The sequence below is a fragment of the Chiloscyllium plagiosum genome, unplaced genomic scaffold (genome assembly GCF_037043375.1).
Source record: "Chiloscyllium plagiosum isolate Xiang-an unplaced genomic scaffold, Cpla_swu_hap1 HiC_scaffold_41, whole genome shotgun sequence".
Lineage (NCBI taxonomy): Eukaryota > Metazoa > Chordata > Chondrichthyes > Orectolobiformes > Hemiscylliidae > Chiloscyllium > Chiloscyllium plagiosum.
This window is the reverse complement of record NW_028270179.1, coordinates 28,882,616-28,899,862: the sequence shown is the minus strand read 5'-3', so window position 1 is coordinate 28,899,862 and position 17,247 is coordinate 28,882,616.

Below are 17,247 nucleotides of genomic sequence, written 5' to 3'. Positions count from 1 at the left end.
AGACGTGTTTTTCCTTTTTTTGCTATTGGATGTTTACGGAGATCTTTGCAAGTATTTGGGAAAGCATCATTGAGTTGGATAACCTGTTGGGTTCTCGAATAGCTTACTTCTTCTATATTCTGTACTCTTTTGTTTGTGTTTCATTCTGAAAACTTGCAAATGACTTCCGTTTGGTGTAAAACTGAGTGGATTGATCAGCTGCATACTCTTGCAATATTCACTTAACGTCTGCTTACTACAACTAGGAAGGTTAAGGTCGGGGCTATTTTCTTGAAGTGCTTCGAGGGGCTCTGGCCTGGTCCAAAATACGCGCCTTTTGTTGCGTTCTATACAACTGCACTAATGTTAAAGACACAGCAGGTAAAGTACATAAAGCAAGCTTCCACTACCAGTTGTTACAAACTATCACATAAAATATTATGTCGGTTGGAGAATGAATACTGTCCTAAAGTACTGGAGAGAATTCAAGTTCTTTTTGTAAAAAATGATAATTCACAGCATTCTCGTTCAGCCAAAGATCAACAAAGAAATGCATCTGGCCCACTGTCGTAAAATACAAACCAATGTGGTGAGTATGATTTGCATTTTATTTCAGGATTATTACCCAACACTTCTGCCACCTCCAGCGGGATGCCACCACCAGACATATACTTCGTTCTCTCTTGTTAGCCTTCCACAAGACACATTCCCTCTAGCAAACCCTGGTCTACTTCTCATTCACTCCCAATACCACCCTCCACCGTGTTGTGACATCTTCGCCTGCAACCACAGGGGATGTAATGCTTTCCCGATTACTTGCACCCTCCTCAGTATCTATAGGCCCGAACATACCTTCCAGACGAAGCATGGGTTTATCTGCACTTCACTCAGTATCTGAGTATAGTCTTCTGTATTTGCTGCTCAATGTTGTGTGCTCTATCTTGCAGAAATATTCTGCTTGGTTGACCACAAAGGATTTGTCCACGGAGCAAAATCCCTGTGTTTTCCATTACCTGCCCCTTCAAAACGTCACATTCTTCTTTTGCCAACATTTCTGTTGCATGCTTACTGAAATGCTTCAGTGAAGTTCAGCAAAAGTTGGAAGAACAGCACCTAATTTCCTCCTCGGTCAGTCTGCAGACTGCTATGCTCCATGTAGAGTTCAACACTTTTAGGGCATGGACAACCTCCCCACGTTTCCTCCGCCATCACACACCAGGCCTTGTTTTAATATAGTTACAAGAATGCACAACCCATTTTTAGACACGAGTAATCCCCATTAGAAGCTGTGCATTTTCAGGAGGTGATTGTCATCCATTTATTTGTCTGTTCAACAGGTTTGCTTTCTCTCTAGTCTCGTTAGCTCCACCAATTGTGTACTCATGACCCCCTCCCGTTTCTCTACCTTCTATACATAAATCATTTTCCTTGCTTTCATCAGTTCTTTGGAGATTCACTGGATCCAAAGCGTCAACCCTGATTTGTTTCCACCTATGCTGCCAGACGTGGTGAGTTTTTCAAGCAATATCTTTTGTTGTTTATGATTTGCAGCTTCAGACGTTCTTTCAGTAATTTGGTGATATGTTGCATCTCAGTACTGCATTTTCTTCTGTTTGATGTTTCCAGAATCTCACAAATTCTCAATGGCTTGACCTCATTCTTGTCGTGTGAGCGTTCCTAACCAAGAGACCATTAATTGCCTATCTAGAAAAAGAATGATATAAACCACCTCTTTGAAACTTTGTTCTCAGTCTACTTTGATTCATGTCTCAATTCTTTTTGCAGGTTTCGTACAAGTGAAATGTTTGTCAGGCAATACAAAGGTCTTAATGGAGAAGTGTATCACTTGGAGTAGAGAATGGGAGGTGGGATGGACATGTTATGTCAGGGGTCGAGGCTGTAACTGGGATGAGGTGGGAGATGGGGAGATTTCTAAGCGGGCGATGTGAATGGTGAGATCATAAATTTGTAAGCTCCCGAGGTCGTAGATTAGGTGTTCTCTTTCCACTTTGCGTGAGGTCTTATTATGATGGTGGAGGAAGCCCAAGGTCGTCATGTCTTTGGGAGAGTTGAAGGAGGTGTTGAAATGAATGTCTTCTAATGATTGTTCTTGTCTATGTTCCCGACACTGATTTGCCTGCTTGACTATCATTTTCTCTTTTGATCACTCACTAACCATTTATTGCCAGGAGCAGGTAAGGAAATACTGCACACAAAGAGTAACACCTGTAATTATAAAAATAGTCTGTATATAGTGCTGTTTGATCGACATTCCTCTTTATTTCGTGTGCGGACCATTTCATATTCTTAATAGCGTCAGCTAGTCATGAAACATAAAAGAGATTGAACAGATACTCAACTTCAGTAGCAACTATTCAATCACCCACGAAGGGATGTCATTTAAATCAGCCACAAGACACTGCAGCACCCAGGAATTCCAACAAGGCGAGGACAAATACCTATGCAATGTATTCAGGAACAACAGATATCCTATAAGTGCAGTCCTTCGATTCCTGCACAACAGACTTAAACTGGCTGACTCAACACGCCCAGAGGCACTAACTACCTTACCATACATCAAAGACTTTTCAGAGATGATGGCCAGAATACTCCAGACCCGAGGCATCATGCTCGCCCACAAAGCTACCATCGCACTGAAACAGTTACTGATGAATTTAAAGGACCACATACCCACAACCAGCAGAACGAACGTTATCCATTAAATGTCCTGCAAAGTCTACAACAAACATTACAGTGGGCAAACTGACAGGACAGTACCCACCAGGATACATGTGCGCCAACGATTCAACAAAAACAGGACCAACTGTCACAAGTATCCACACACAGAGACGGAGAGGTACATTGGCTTGACTGGGGAAATACATCCATCCTTGGACAGATTAAATAAAGACACATGGAGAAATTCCTCAAGGGCCGGCATTCAAACCGGAAATCATTTAATAAACATATAGTTTTGCGCCCCATCTGCCAAATTCTCAGACACAGTACCGGAAATGATATCACTTACCACAACAAAGTAAGACACACAACTAGAAATCGGGAGAGAACAACCTCAGCAGTGTCCAGCTTATGGAATGGCGGCACGGTGGCGCAGTGGTTAGCACTGCTGCCTCACAGCGCCAGAGATCCGGGTTCAATTCGCCGACTCAGGCGACTGACTGTGTGGAGTTTGCACGTTCTCCCCGTGTCTGCGTGGGTTTCCTCCGGGTGCTCCGGTTTCCTCCCACAGTCCAAAGATGTGCAGGTTAGGTGAATTGGTCATGCTAAATTGCCCTTAGTGTTAGGTAATAAGGGGTAAATGTAGGGGTATGGGTGGGTTGCGCTTCGGCGGGTTGGTGTGGACTTGTTGGGCCGAAGGGCCTGTTTCCACACTGTGAGTAACCTAACACATATTACTGAGAATGGTGACGAAACATCTCAGGGAGCAAATTTCCAAACTGTACAAAGACATCGGTTGCATGCAAACTAGTTGACATTTTTGACCACTTTCAACCTCCATATCTACCATTCCTCCTTATTTAGCTCCTTATTGTATTGACTGTCAGACACATTAGAGCACATTGGACTTCCACCCCACAGCAAGGAAATTAGTTCAGGCGACACAAAATGGAAGATCAGGAGAATATTCATCGCTACAGCCAGTTTCGACCAGTCGTGGCTGACGTGCAAGTACATTTTATACTTGTGCAAATGTCAGGTGGCAGCTTTTCGATGAGTTTCAATCCCAATAACCCAATTCTTTCATCTGCAGGAAAACTGGTTCATACTGCAACTCGTAAGTTCATGCACGACTACGTGTATTTATGCAATGTCAAAAAACACAATTCAGAGGGGAGTTGAAAGATGCTTTCAATTACTTCTCCAAGCTTAGAAGGAAATGTCAAAAACAGTGAGCCGAGTTGAATAACTGGATGTGACTTCAGCATTTCAGCAAAGCACGCACAGCAATATGATTCTGCAGCTCAGAAATTCTGACGTGCATTATCATTGACAGAAAAAGCAACACACAACTCTGCTTTATCTGTTCATGGCAGCCACCTGTGAGAGAGATTGTTTCTCAAGGTTTCACCTCTTCTATCAGCAGCAAAAAAACTCACAATAAGAAGATTTGCTTTTGAAATGGATTTGAATGATGCATGTGTAAAATCTAGATGGGAAGATATCTATGGCTTCTGTTAAAATCATTAAGATTTTTTTGTTTTGAAATTGTGCACAAATGTACACATGCACACCAAGATTGTCCCTTATACTAAACATAGAGAAGAAAAGAGGTACCCCCAGTTAAGATTCTGTCCTGACGTTCTTGGGGGCTTCATATCTCTGAAATATGGGAGAAAAGGTTCATATTGTACAAATCAGCTTTGTAACATGAAACTAGTTATGCTACCGAATTTGACACAACTAAAAAAAAAGTAAAAATATGTATTTTTTCAAACTAATCCTTCAATGTCATGCATATGAGTGCCCATATGTGACAGTTTTTCATTGGCAGAATTTGACCACCAGATAAATCTTTCTAGTTTTCATGACAGGAAGGCAGATTACAACCTAAATGGAATCAATTAGGTAAAGGGTCAGTACAAAGGGATCTGGGTGTTCTGGTACACCAGTCAATTAAAGTAAACATGCAGGTACAGCAGGTAGTGAAGAAGGCTAATAGCATGCTGGCATTCATAACAAGAGGGATTGAGTGAAGAAGCAAATAAGTTTTTCTGCAGATGTACAGAACACTGATGAGACCACACCAGGAGTATTGTGTGCAGTTCTGGTCTCCAAATTTCAGGAAAGACATTCTGACTATTGAGGGAGTGCAGCGTAGGTTCACGAGGTCAATTCCTGGAATGGCGGGACTACCTTACGCTGAAAGACTAGAGCGACTGGGCTTGTATACCCTTGAGTTTAAAAGACTGAGAGGTGATCTGATTGAGACATATAAGATCATTAAAGGATTGGACACTCTGGAGGCAGGAAACATGTTTCCGCTGATGGGTGAGTGCTGAACCAGAGGACACAGCTTAAAAATACGGGGTAGGCCATTTACGACAGAGATGAGGTGAAACGTCATCACCCAGAGAGTGGTGGCTGTGTGGAATGCTCTGCCCCAGAGGACAGTGGAGGTCCAGGCTCTGGATTCATTTAAGAAACGGTTGGATAGAGCTTTCAAGGATAGTGGAGTCAAGGGTAATGGAGATAAGGCAGGAATAGGATACAGATTAAGGATGAGCAGCCATGATCATATTGAATGGTGTTGCAGGCTCGAAAGGCTGAATGGCCTACTCCTGCACCTATTGTCTATTGTCTATTGAAGCCGTGTATTGCTTTGCATGCACTGGAAACTTTCCTTCAACATATTAAACTGTGAAGACAAAGTCTCTACAGATCTCAGAGCAAAACACATAATCATTTGTATCACACTACATTCTACCTCATTTAAGACGTATCATTTCCACATCATGAATCTAACCGACGGCAGCAGTCCACTTTTTCCAAATTTGCTCACAGAAGTTTTTGGGTTGGGGAAGGGGTTGGGAAGTCGGAATAAACAAAATTAAATCAGATGACTGTAGTTACTGGAGTTCAAACAACTCAGTCCAATGTTGTCAAAACAGAAAATCCTCAGGGTACTTTGATGAGACTAAGCACATAGCAAACTTCCATAATCAGATATGACCAATTAATAGACAAATTATCGTTTCAGTTAACGAATGGAAACAGCCGTCAAGTACTAAAGAGGACTCGATTTTTTTAAAAAAAATAAATACTATTTGGGAAGATTCTCGTCCAGTCGCTGTTCAAAACAAATGCATCTAATTTCCTCTTTAAAATACTGACCGATATACTGAGTATGACTTGTTCTTTTATTTCAGGATTAGTGACCACAATTTCTGCCTCCTCTGGGTGATGTAAAAACCAGTCACATACATAATTCTCGCTTGCCAGTATTCCGCAGATACCATTCCATCCAGGCCACCCTGGCCCAGCCCTCATTCACTTTCAACATCGCCTCCTGTAGCGACATGGCACTTTACCCTGCAACCACAGAAGTTGCAACATTTGCCCTATATTTGGTGTCCAGGCCAATGAAAGCAAGCTTGCTGTATGCCTTCATGACCACCTTATTTGTGCGATTTAGCACTGTACGCGAGCTGGAGACCATTGCACCCAAAACCCTCTCCATGTCAATGTGGCTAAGAGTTCTGCCATTTATTCAAGAATTAAAGAGCTGAACTTGATCTTACAAAATGCATCAAATTACAATTTCCGGGTTAAGCTCGATTTCTCGACCTAATTCTGCAATCTGTCTATCTGCCAGTATATCCTTTGACAATTCTGACAGTTATCTTCACCTAAGACAATGTTTGTGTCATCCGCAAACTTACTAATCAGACCTCCCACCTGCATTTACTTTGAAATCATTTATACGGATCAGAAAGAACAAAGATCATAGAACTGATATCAGCACAATACCTCGAGTAACCTATCTCTGTTCTGAAAACTACGTTACCATCACAACTCTCTGTTTTCTAGATCCAAGTCAGTTCATCTATCCAGCACACCCCAGAACCGACGAGAATCTCCATTTTGTTCCAACCTCCCATAGGTATAATATCAAATTGACTTATAAATGTCCATTTGGAAACGATCCGGTGCCCTTCCCTCATCACACACTCTTGTCTCCACCTCTAGAAAACAAAATCAAGTCGGTGAGAGATGATGTTTTCGGCAGTAACCCATGTTGGCTATCACTAAGAAGTCAATTTGCCTCCAAGTGTGAATGTTACTGGTCACTTAGTCTCTGCTTCAACAGCTCCCACGGCGCTGACATTTGCCTCACCAATGACAGAAAAATTACGCAAATGATCTTTGTTTCCCTTCTTAAACAAAGGAAGAAAACATTTGTTACACAAACGTGTTCTGTACCTCATTATTCGTCATGTCCTTTTCTTTGTAGATTACTGCTCCAAAGAGTTCATTAAGGATCTCACCCGGTTACTGCGGTTCTGCACATGACCTCATTCTTTTTTGATGTGCCGACTTAGTCTTTCCTCTCTCTCTCTCTCTCTCTCTCTCTCTATATATATATATATATATATATAATATAAACATTCGCAATCCTTCCTTTTTTTACCAATCTGATAAATTGCTATCCAACGTTCCAAATTCCTATCATTCTTGTCCTTCTTTTTCACAGGGACATGCGTATCCTGAACGAAGCAATTGTTCTGTGAATGACTCCCAAAAGTCAGATGTGCATTTGCTCACAAACAGCTGCTCTCAATCCACAATCTCTGAATATTGCTTAATTCGATTTCAGATAGCCTTGCCTCTAATATAACACCTTCATCCGAGGTCCACTCTTGACCTTCTCCATAAGAATCCAATACCTTATGGCCACTATTCCCGCAATGATCGCCCACTGAAACTTTGCTCATCTTGCCTCGCTGCAAAATAAATTGATGACGTCCTCCCTCAACACAGCTGTGATATGCTCCTTCACCAGTAGTGCAGTGTTTCTCCTTACTAACGTGCTGCTCTGGTTCCAGCCCATATGTCCCTACCACACTAATTTAAACACTCCCGAATGCCACTGTCAAACATCCCAGACAGGATTTTCGTGCACATCCATTTTCGAAGCAAGCAGTCCTTCATCTAAAAGTGCAGTTTAATTTCTAAAAATGTGAGATTCTGCATTTTGGAAAGGCAAATTAGCGCAGGACGTATACATGTAACAGCAAGGTCCTGGATTGTTACTTGAACATAGAGGCTAGGGAGTGCGGGTTCTTGAAAGTGGAGTCTGCGGTAGATAGGATGGTGAAGAAGGCGTTTAGTATGTTTTCCTTTAATGTTCATTGCATTAAGGAAAGGAGTTGGCACGTCCTGTTGCGGCTGTTCAGGACATTGGTTAGGCCACTTTTTAAATATTGTGTGCAATTCGGATCTCCCTCCTGTGCAAAGGATGTTGTGAAAATTGGAAGGGTTCAGAAAAGATCGAGCAGGGTGCTGGCAGGGCTGGAGTTGTTGCGCTGCAGTGAGTGACTGAATAGGCCGAGGCTGTTTTCCTTGGAGCGTCAGTGGCTGAAGGGTGACTTTATAGAGGTTTATCAAATTATTAGAAGCACGGATAGGATGAACAGAGGGGTTCCTTTCCATGGGTTATTAGAGTCCAGAACTAGAGAGCATAGTTTTGCGGTGAGAAGGAATCGTTTCGAAGTGACCAAAGTCACTAAACGGCTGGTGTGAGTATGGGAAGAGCTGCCAGAGGAACTGGAGTAAGCTGGTAGGATTACAACATTACAAAGGCACCTGGATGGCTACATGAGTAGGAAGAAGGTTTTTAGGGATGGAATTCTCCATGGCTACATGAATGTAGGACTCATGTTCTCTGGCAGACATCGCAATGATCCGTATATCTTAAGCTAGCCAACTTCAACAGACACACACCGGTTAATTTACCATTGTTTTTAATGTACAATGTCTGTTCATACGCTGCATTGTACGTAGCACGGGACGTAATCCTGAGATTATTACCGGAGAGTTCCTGCATTTTAGATCTAACTCTCTGAATTGTTATTGCAGGTCGTCCCACCTATGTCAGTCTTCCCAAAGTGGACAATGACTTCTGTCTGTCTGCCCGCCCAGTTTAGGATGCCCCAGAGTCTCATTCGTATTTCTTTCAAAACCACCACAACAACAAATTTCAGGGTTTAATATATTGCTTATCAAACTACTTGTCTTCTTGAAATTTGTCTTGGGCTAGTATTAACTATGCTTTGTAACAGTTTGAAATGTGTAAATCCTTTGATATCCATATGATTTCGTTTTGTTACGTGTTTAATCCCTGAAACTAATTTATCTCACTTACTGAGCTTTTTTGTCTTCTTTTTAAGCACGGTCTATTGCCTTCTTTGTTCTTAACGTGAAAGTGGCTGCATTTATTTGTGTTATTTTTATAAGGACTGAACCAGGTACAAAAGTTGATCCGAAATAATTGTGTCTCTAGTGGTGTTGATAAGATATAAATAGGTGCATCACAATTCTTACTTCAGACGCCAGAAGGGAGCAATTCATTATTCTAATTGAAAATGCATGCTCCTGCAAAGTCGCCAATATTTTTAATTTATTACTCTGCCCTTGCAGCTTTCGGAGTTCCAGGTAAATTATGAGTATACTTGGCATAGTGTTCGCAGAATAGCTGTGAATTTATTATATTCTGAGGTAGTCGATAAAATTCTTGTTTAATCAGTACAGCATTTTAATAAGACTATACATGTTTGTATTTTCAACTCTGAAGTTAGGTGACTCACCGAAATAGAAAACAAAGACCATCAATGACTTTCATTCTGTTTTCGACGGGTTTTATTTGCAGTCACAACATGGTTCCCGAAGATGTTGTTTGCAGAAGTGTTCGCATGTACATCTACTTTCTGTAACTTACTTGATTCCTTCATGAAGATTTTTTATTTCTGAACATTTTTTCGATACTTTCCTGGAACATGGGAACAGTTAGATGGTTCAACATGTATTATCCAACCCTAGATTCCCTTTAGAAGGTGTTGGTTAAGTTGTCGTTTTGAACCACTGCAGTTCATCTTAAGCAAGTACACCGAAATGTAGTGCGGGAAGTAGTTGCAGGATAGTGACACAGCAACACTAAAGGAGCGACATTATGTTTCCATGTCAGGGTAATGAGAAGCTTGCAGGTGCTGCTATTCACAATGATCTGGTGTCCTTGACTTTCTTTCAGACAGTGGTGATGGGTTGAGACGGTACTGTCGCACAGTACTTTGTTGATTTCTGCAGTGCATCTTGTAGATGTTACAGACCAGCTAAGGTCTATTACTACCAGAGATAGTTAATATTCCTTGAAATGGTGACAGTAAAATTAGCAACATGTTTTTACTGAGATGCAGTCAAGTTTGTTGTCGGAACTGCTAACATCCAGTCACCATTGAATTAAATACTTACTGTATTGCACAGTATGTGCAGGATTGGGGATCCATCAAATGTGTCATAGAAACATGTTCATTGTTATCTCTTTTGAGAAGTCAAATGCCTGGCAGTTGAGAAGCACGAGAATTTGTTACTTAAAACTCGCCCTGCAGTTCAATGCTGTCTGATTCAGAACCCGATGATCCGTTAACGATATTGATGTTTTTGCAATGATAAGTCAATGGCGCCAGATCTAGCTTTAACTTGGAGAATAGATCGTTGATGTATCAGCAGAAGAGGACTGTTTCTTGGTTGTATAGTTATTGTCATCGTTAACCATATTCAGATATTGCTCAGAATGCTTCTGTAACAATTTGCGCATAATTACTCCACCTATTTGGTTTTGAAATGCGGTTAAATTCCTTACATTTCTATATCATCAGAAGTGTAAAGTTTCTCAAATATTTTATACTATGGGGTTAATTATTATTTGTGTCAGGCATTGTTGTTATTGGGTAAAAAGACTAATTTTCTTAATTGAATCCAATGTAACTGATACAAATCTCATGCTATCCCTTCGTCAAACTTATATTTGTTGTTTCTTATGCCTGCTTGTGTCTCCTTCTCTCTCCCTCTCACTCTCAGTCTCTTTCTCTCACATTCTCACCCTTACAGCCAACCTGGTGACGATCGTGATACTGTCCCGAGGAAGATGTGGTCTCTCAGGATGCATCACTCGATACCTTGTGACTATGGCAGGAATAGACTTGGTTATTATTATCGTTGCAGTGGTTTTTAGTCGGCTTCTGGCAATTTACTTTCCAGCTAGTTTACTGAATACCACACTGGGATGTCGTCCGCTAATTCTTCTGACTTATGCTTCCCGAAACTGTTCTGTCTGGTTGACTGTCGCTTTCACCTTTGATCGGTTCCTATCCATTTGTCACCAGGAGCAGAAAAAGAAGTACTGCTCAGAAAATGTATCCTCTGCAGCCATAGGAATAATCTGTTTGATTTGTTGTTTGATAATAGTTCCATTTTACTTCTTATACGAGCCTTTATATATCCTTAATGGCAAAGGCTGGTACTGCAACATAAAAGCAAATACTTACACATCGGTTGCATGGAGATTGTTTGACACCTTTGACCGCATTCAAACGCCATGTCTTACTCCATCATCTTACTCTTTGCCATCTCCGGCAGTTTCCTTTTGTTGTGGCTAACGTACATTGTATATTTTCTACTTGTGCAAATTTCAGGTGACAGCTACTCAATAGGTTCCAATCCCAACGACCCCAAATTTATTCTTCAGGAAAGCGGGTACATGTTACAACTGTTAAGTTCATGCACAAATACGTGTATTTATGCAGTCACGCAGACAAAATTCAGAGGACAATTGAAAGATTCGATTAAATACTTCTCCAAGCTTATTATAAAATGTCATAAACAGTGATCCCGGCTCAATAATTAGATGTTACTTTAACAGTTCAGTGAATCAACACACAATTACATGAATCTGTAGCTCAGTAATTCTGAAATGTGTATCAGCACGATCCCCAAACTGTTAATTCATGCCAATGACAGACAAATCGACCTTTATCCCCGTGTTATATATTGATGGCAGCCACTTGTGGAAGAGACGATTTGCCAGACTCAAAGCCTAAGCCATATAAAATGGATTGTATGATGTATGTGTAAACTCTGAATGGGAAGATATCGATAGTCTCTGATAAAAATCAATATTATAGGCCAGGCCAGACGCCAGCAAAATAACTTAAGAAGGTATTCTGGATCCTAACCCTTTATGTTTAAGGCAGATTTGAAGTGGACGTTGCAAGTATGGTGCAGCTGGTCAAACCACTTGGCTTAAAGGAAAACAAAAATTACTAAAAGCTACAATTGAAACACGAGCAACAGAAAACTAAATTAACTTTACTATTGGAAACTTGACTGACCGAATGGACCAAATTAAGTAAGGAGCTGTCTAATTCCTGTAACATTCCAATAGCAGAGCCCTTGGCAAACATTAAGTTCAAACGCAGATTCTTACAGACAGGAGAGATTTTAGATAGGCATGTCAGTCAGTAAACATCCCCTGAAGCTTGAAACATTTCGCTCCGGCACCAGCTTCTAACTTTTCCAACCAAAACTAAGTACAATAAAACCTAATTTGGGAGAATTGGCCACACCCATAGCATTATAAAAGTAGGCCTTTCAGGATATCTGCTATTGCCACCTCTCTTGAGAAACAAAGGGAAAAATAGCATTTTAAAGTAACAGACTCCTTTATAAAAGAACCATCATTACACAAAGACAGCTTCATTATAATCATCTTAGTCTTACTCTGTTAGTACACTAAAATATATATACACTACATTGAATATAACCATGAAAACCTGTACTTCTACGTTCTATTTCTTTTTTGTTTACACCTTCCACTGAACACCTTCATTTTTTTCATCAAAATCTTGACAATGTGTCAGCAATTACGCTTTCTCGTCCTACCACATATACAATCTTGAAATTGAAATGCTTAAATAATAAGCTCAATTTAAACAGTATGAATTTCTTGCCCTTATTTTTTCCAAAATATTTATGGGTTATGATCAGTATGTATGATTGTTTAAGACACATTGCTCGCAAAATAAATATTGAACTGCTGTGAAGCCAATACCAAGCTCAAGGTGTCATTCTCAATTTCCGAATATTTCTACTAATGAATGTTCAATTTCCTGGAGAAATAGCGAAAGTTCTTTTTATCTTCTCGTCGTCGTTCGGTAAGAGCACAACATCAGCATGCAGATCCTCGCCTCATTAACTACTTTCAAAGGCTTTGTGTAATTCGGTGTGGCTAATAATGGAGCAGTGGGTACCACCGCTTTCACGCTGTCAAATGACTTTTGACAGTTTGCTGTCTACTGAAACACCGTGCATGTTTTCAGTAATTCAGCGAATGGAGCAACCATACTGCTAAAATTCGTGTCTAATTTCCCGTAAAACACACCCTCTCCCCAGATTCGTCGTATTTCTCCCTTCATCGATCGTATGGAAAATTCCCCAATATCCTTTATTTTCACATTTTATGGGGCCATCGCTCTGTATCTGGTTACGTAAACCAGAAATGGGTTTATCACCAAGCCTGCCTCGCGATGTCGATCGAAAACTTCAAATAAATGCTGCAAATATTCCTTCTGTACGTGACAAAAAATAATCACCAGATCATCAATGCATAACACACAATTGGATAAATCAGAAATGAGTTTATTGCTGAGTCTTCGAACTGTGGCTGGCACGTATTTCATTCCAGCTGTCATGAATTTAAATTGATATAGTCTATTGAGTGTTGTGCAAGACGAAATGAAAGTTACTCTTCCTGTTAAATGTCCCTTCCAGTATGCTGTGAGTAAGTCCAACTTGGAAATATCCGTTGCTCATATCAGCTCGTCAGTGCATTTTCCAAACGAATATTATTCAGACTTTGAGAATACATTGACTTTGCGAGAGATTACACATTACCTCTTTGTACTGTCTATTTCTGACACGATTCCTAACGGTAATCTCCAGGTACAGCAACTCACTTGCATCATGCCATCTTAGAGCATGCATTCATTCTCTTCTCTTGCAAGCTTAGAAGATGAATTTTTCAAGGATGCTGTTTAATTGAAACAACATTTCCAATATCTACGTCATGCATATTAAGATTAGTACTTCCCAGCTTATTTACATATATCTCCCCATACAAAAGCGATAATTCTTTCAGGTCCTTTTGGTTTTCCACTTGATGGTAACTCACTGCTTAATCCGTTGTTGTTTTTTTATTCATAAAATTCCTCATTTTCCAATTTAGTTTGATGAATGTGCAATTCAGAATGCTTTAAACTTGATTCTTCACTGTGTGTTGTAACCAGTAACACGAAGTCCTTTTGATTTCCTACCAAGGCCAACCACCTTTTGATCATATTCACCTGATACAGTTGGTGGGACTTATTTCTGTCCAGAATCCTTCTGCTATAGTTCATCTTACTCAACCGGTTTCTGATCTGACGAGGTGCACTTAACCTGGCTTTCGCAGTTGCACCGTCACTGGGAGTAACACAAAGACTTTGCTATCGTCAGCAATATGTGAGCTTTTGATTTCTTATTTGCTCCAGCTTTCATGGTGTGCTGCGATATTATTAAATGCTGTCTCGTCAGCCATTTAACTGTCATTTTAAAAAAATAACCTATATTCCGAACACTTGGTCTCTGAATCGCGATTCATCAACTTCTCCTGAATCAACTTTTGCCGTAATCTGACATCGTGCCCAAAAACTAATTCAAACAGAGTGAATTTAATCAATTCATTTGGTGCACCTCTAATGACACAAAAACACAAGCCGAATTCCCTTAATCCAATCACCTGGATAATTTTGAGTATAGGCCCACCACATGGTCTTTAATGTCTGATGCCACTTTTCCTGCATTCCCTGCTATTCTGGATGGCGTGCACTGGATTTGAATTGTTCTGATGCGAAGGATTTCATAACTTCCTTGAATAATTTTGTTGTACATTTTCAGTCTTTACCTAATGGTAGCTCTGTGGGCCATGTATATCTGGTGAAAAATTGGAACAACCCCTTTACAATGCTTTCAGCTGAGGTAATGCAGGATAGAATGGCCTCTGCAAATCTACTCGAGGCGTCCATTATTGTGAACAGATACTGATGCCCACTATTTTTAAAGGTACGCATCCTCAGCAAACACTTCAAACCCTTGAGTTACATGTCAAGGATTGACATGTTCCCGCATCTCCTTAAACTGTAACTACGTGTTTTTTACGAAGATCTGACATTTCCTCAGTAACCAACTTCCCATTAGGTTGTACATTCTGCTGCTGCTTTTCAATCTCAAATGTGCTTTCCTTTATCATTTTAACAAAATTCCCGAACTGTACTCTTTTCCTAATCTGTCTTCGCAGAGCTTTCTCTCGCCCACCAAAAAAGTGACTTTATATTGTCCAATTTATTGCAGTAAAAACTCTGGAGCTTTTCAACTTCTCTCTACCCTTCATGGCTTTCCTTTAGATCCCTATAGTAAGCAATTATTTTCACCAGGATCTACTTTCCCCTTACGATGTGAGGATTTGTGGTATCCCAAACTTCTATCCCTCTGTGATTGAAATTCATGTTGGAAGCCAAACTTTGGTGTATGAACCATTTCATATTCATCAGTCATTCCAGTTGCTAATCATTTTAACTCTCTCTGCTTCCACCTGGTTCTCACTATCTCAAGAATCTCAAAATCTCAGATTTTGAGTGCGAGCAGCAGCTGAGGTTAAACGAACCCGGAAGACTGCAGCTAAGGTAAGACGGTTTGTTTTAAAATCACCTACTGGTAGCGGGCAGCGGTGTTTTTTTTTCTTCACAGAAGGAGCGGGAGCAGCAGGGGGAAGTGACGACGACCTGAGGGGCAGCTGGGAAGGAAAGCAGTGAGTATATAAATCAGGAAGGCGGCTAATGCCGAGACTCTACCACTGTAGTGTCTCCCACCCGCCCTCCTCCTCTAACCTTGTAAATAAGGACTCTGGTTTGTTAAGGGAAATATTCTCTATTTCTTTATCAGTGACTGGTTAAAAATTTACTTTTTTGATTTATCTATTAATTGATTTTTAGAAAAAGAATGCAGCAGAGAGGTTTCAGAAAGTATTTTAACTCAAATTAATAGAAAGTAATAAAGTAATTAACTAAGCAGAGATGGCTGGGCAGGTGATGTGCTGTAGCTGTATGATGTGGGAGCTGGCTGATCCCATTGTGAACGGCAGTGACCACATCTGCAGCAAGTGTTGGTTGCTGGAAGAACTCCGAATCAGAGTTGATGATATGGAATCTGAGCTTCAAACACTGCGGCACATCCGGGAGGGGGAGAGTTACCTGGACGCTTTGTTTCAGGAGGCAGTCACACCTGGGAGATTAAGTAATTCACATTCAGTCAGTGATCAGGGACATCAGAGTGTGACTGTAAGTGAGGCAGGTAGGGGGAACCTGAATTCAGGAGTGCAAGTGCCTCAGCCCTTGACCTTGTCCAACAGTTATGAGATTCTTGCTCCCTGTACGGATGAGGGAAAGGGCTGTGGACGGGATGAGCCAGCTGACCACGGCACCATGGTGCAGAAGGCCATTCAAGAGGGGGGAGCAAAAAGACAAGTAGTTGTTTTATAGGATTCTATAATTAGGGGGACAGATAGTATCCTATGCAAGCCGAATCGGGAGTGTCGCATGGCGTGTTGCCTGCCCGGTGCAAGGGTGCGGGACATCTCCGACCGGCTTGAAAGGATATTGGAGCAGGAGGGGAAGGATCCAATTGTTGTGGTCCACGTTAGGACTAATAACACAGGCAAAGCTAGGGTTGGAGGACCAGTTTGGGGATTATCAAGCACTAGGAAGGAAATTGAAGTACAGGTCCTCAAGGGTCATAATCTCCGGATTACTGCCCGAGCCACGTGCCATTTGGCATGGGGATAAGAAAATTAGGGAAGTAAACACGTGGCTAAGGGATTGTGTGGGAAAGGGGGATTCCACTTCATGGAGCATTGGCATCAGTTTTGGAACTGGGGGGATCTGTACCGTTGGGACGGTCTCCACCTGAACCGATCAGGTACCAATCTTCTAGCGAAGAGGATAAATAGGGTGGTCAGTAGGACTTTAAACTTCTGAGTTGGTGGGAAGGGAAAGTGAAAGCGACAGGGAGTATGGAGTTAAATAGAAAGATAAGCAGCAGGATAGCATGTGTGCAGGTGGATTTAAACTTGAGGCAGATTAGGAATGCAACAAAAAGAAGGATAATTAAGGACATCTTATGACTTCCAATATCTCTAATGATAAGAAAGTTAGCATTAAGGCACTTTACCTGAATGCTCGTAGCATTCGTAACAAAGCAGATGAACTAATGGCACAGATTATCCTGAATAATTATGATGTGGTAGGCATCACATAGTCATGTTGCAGGGGGGTCAGGGCTGGCAGTTAACATCCAAGGATTTTCAACTTATCGAAAAGACAGGGAGGTGGGCAGAGGGGATGGGGTGGCCTTGTTAGTTAAGAACAAAATTAAATCTATGGCACTGAATGACATAGCGTTGGATGATGTGGAGTCTTTGTGGGAGGAATTTAGGAACGACAAAGGCAAAAAAATCCATAATGTTAGTTATGTACAGACCTCCTAACAGTGGTCAGGACCAGGGGCGCAACATGTACCGGGAAATAGAGAAGGCATGTCAGAAAGTCAAGGTCACGGTGATCATGGGGGACTTGAATATGAAGGTGGACTGGATAAATAATG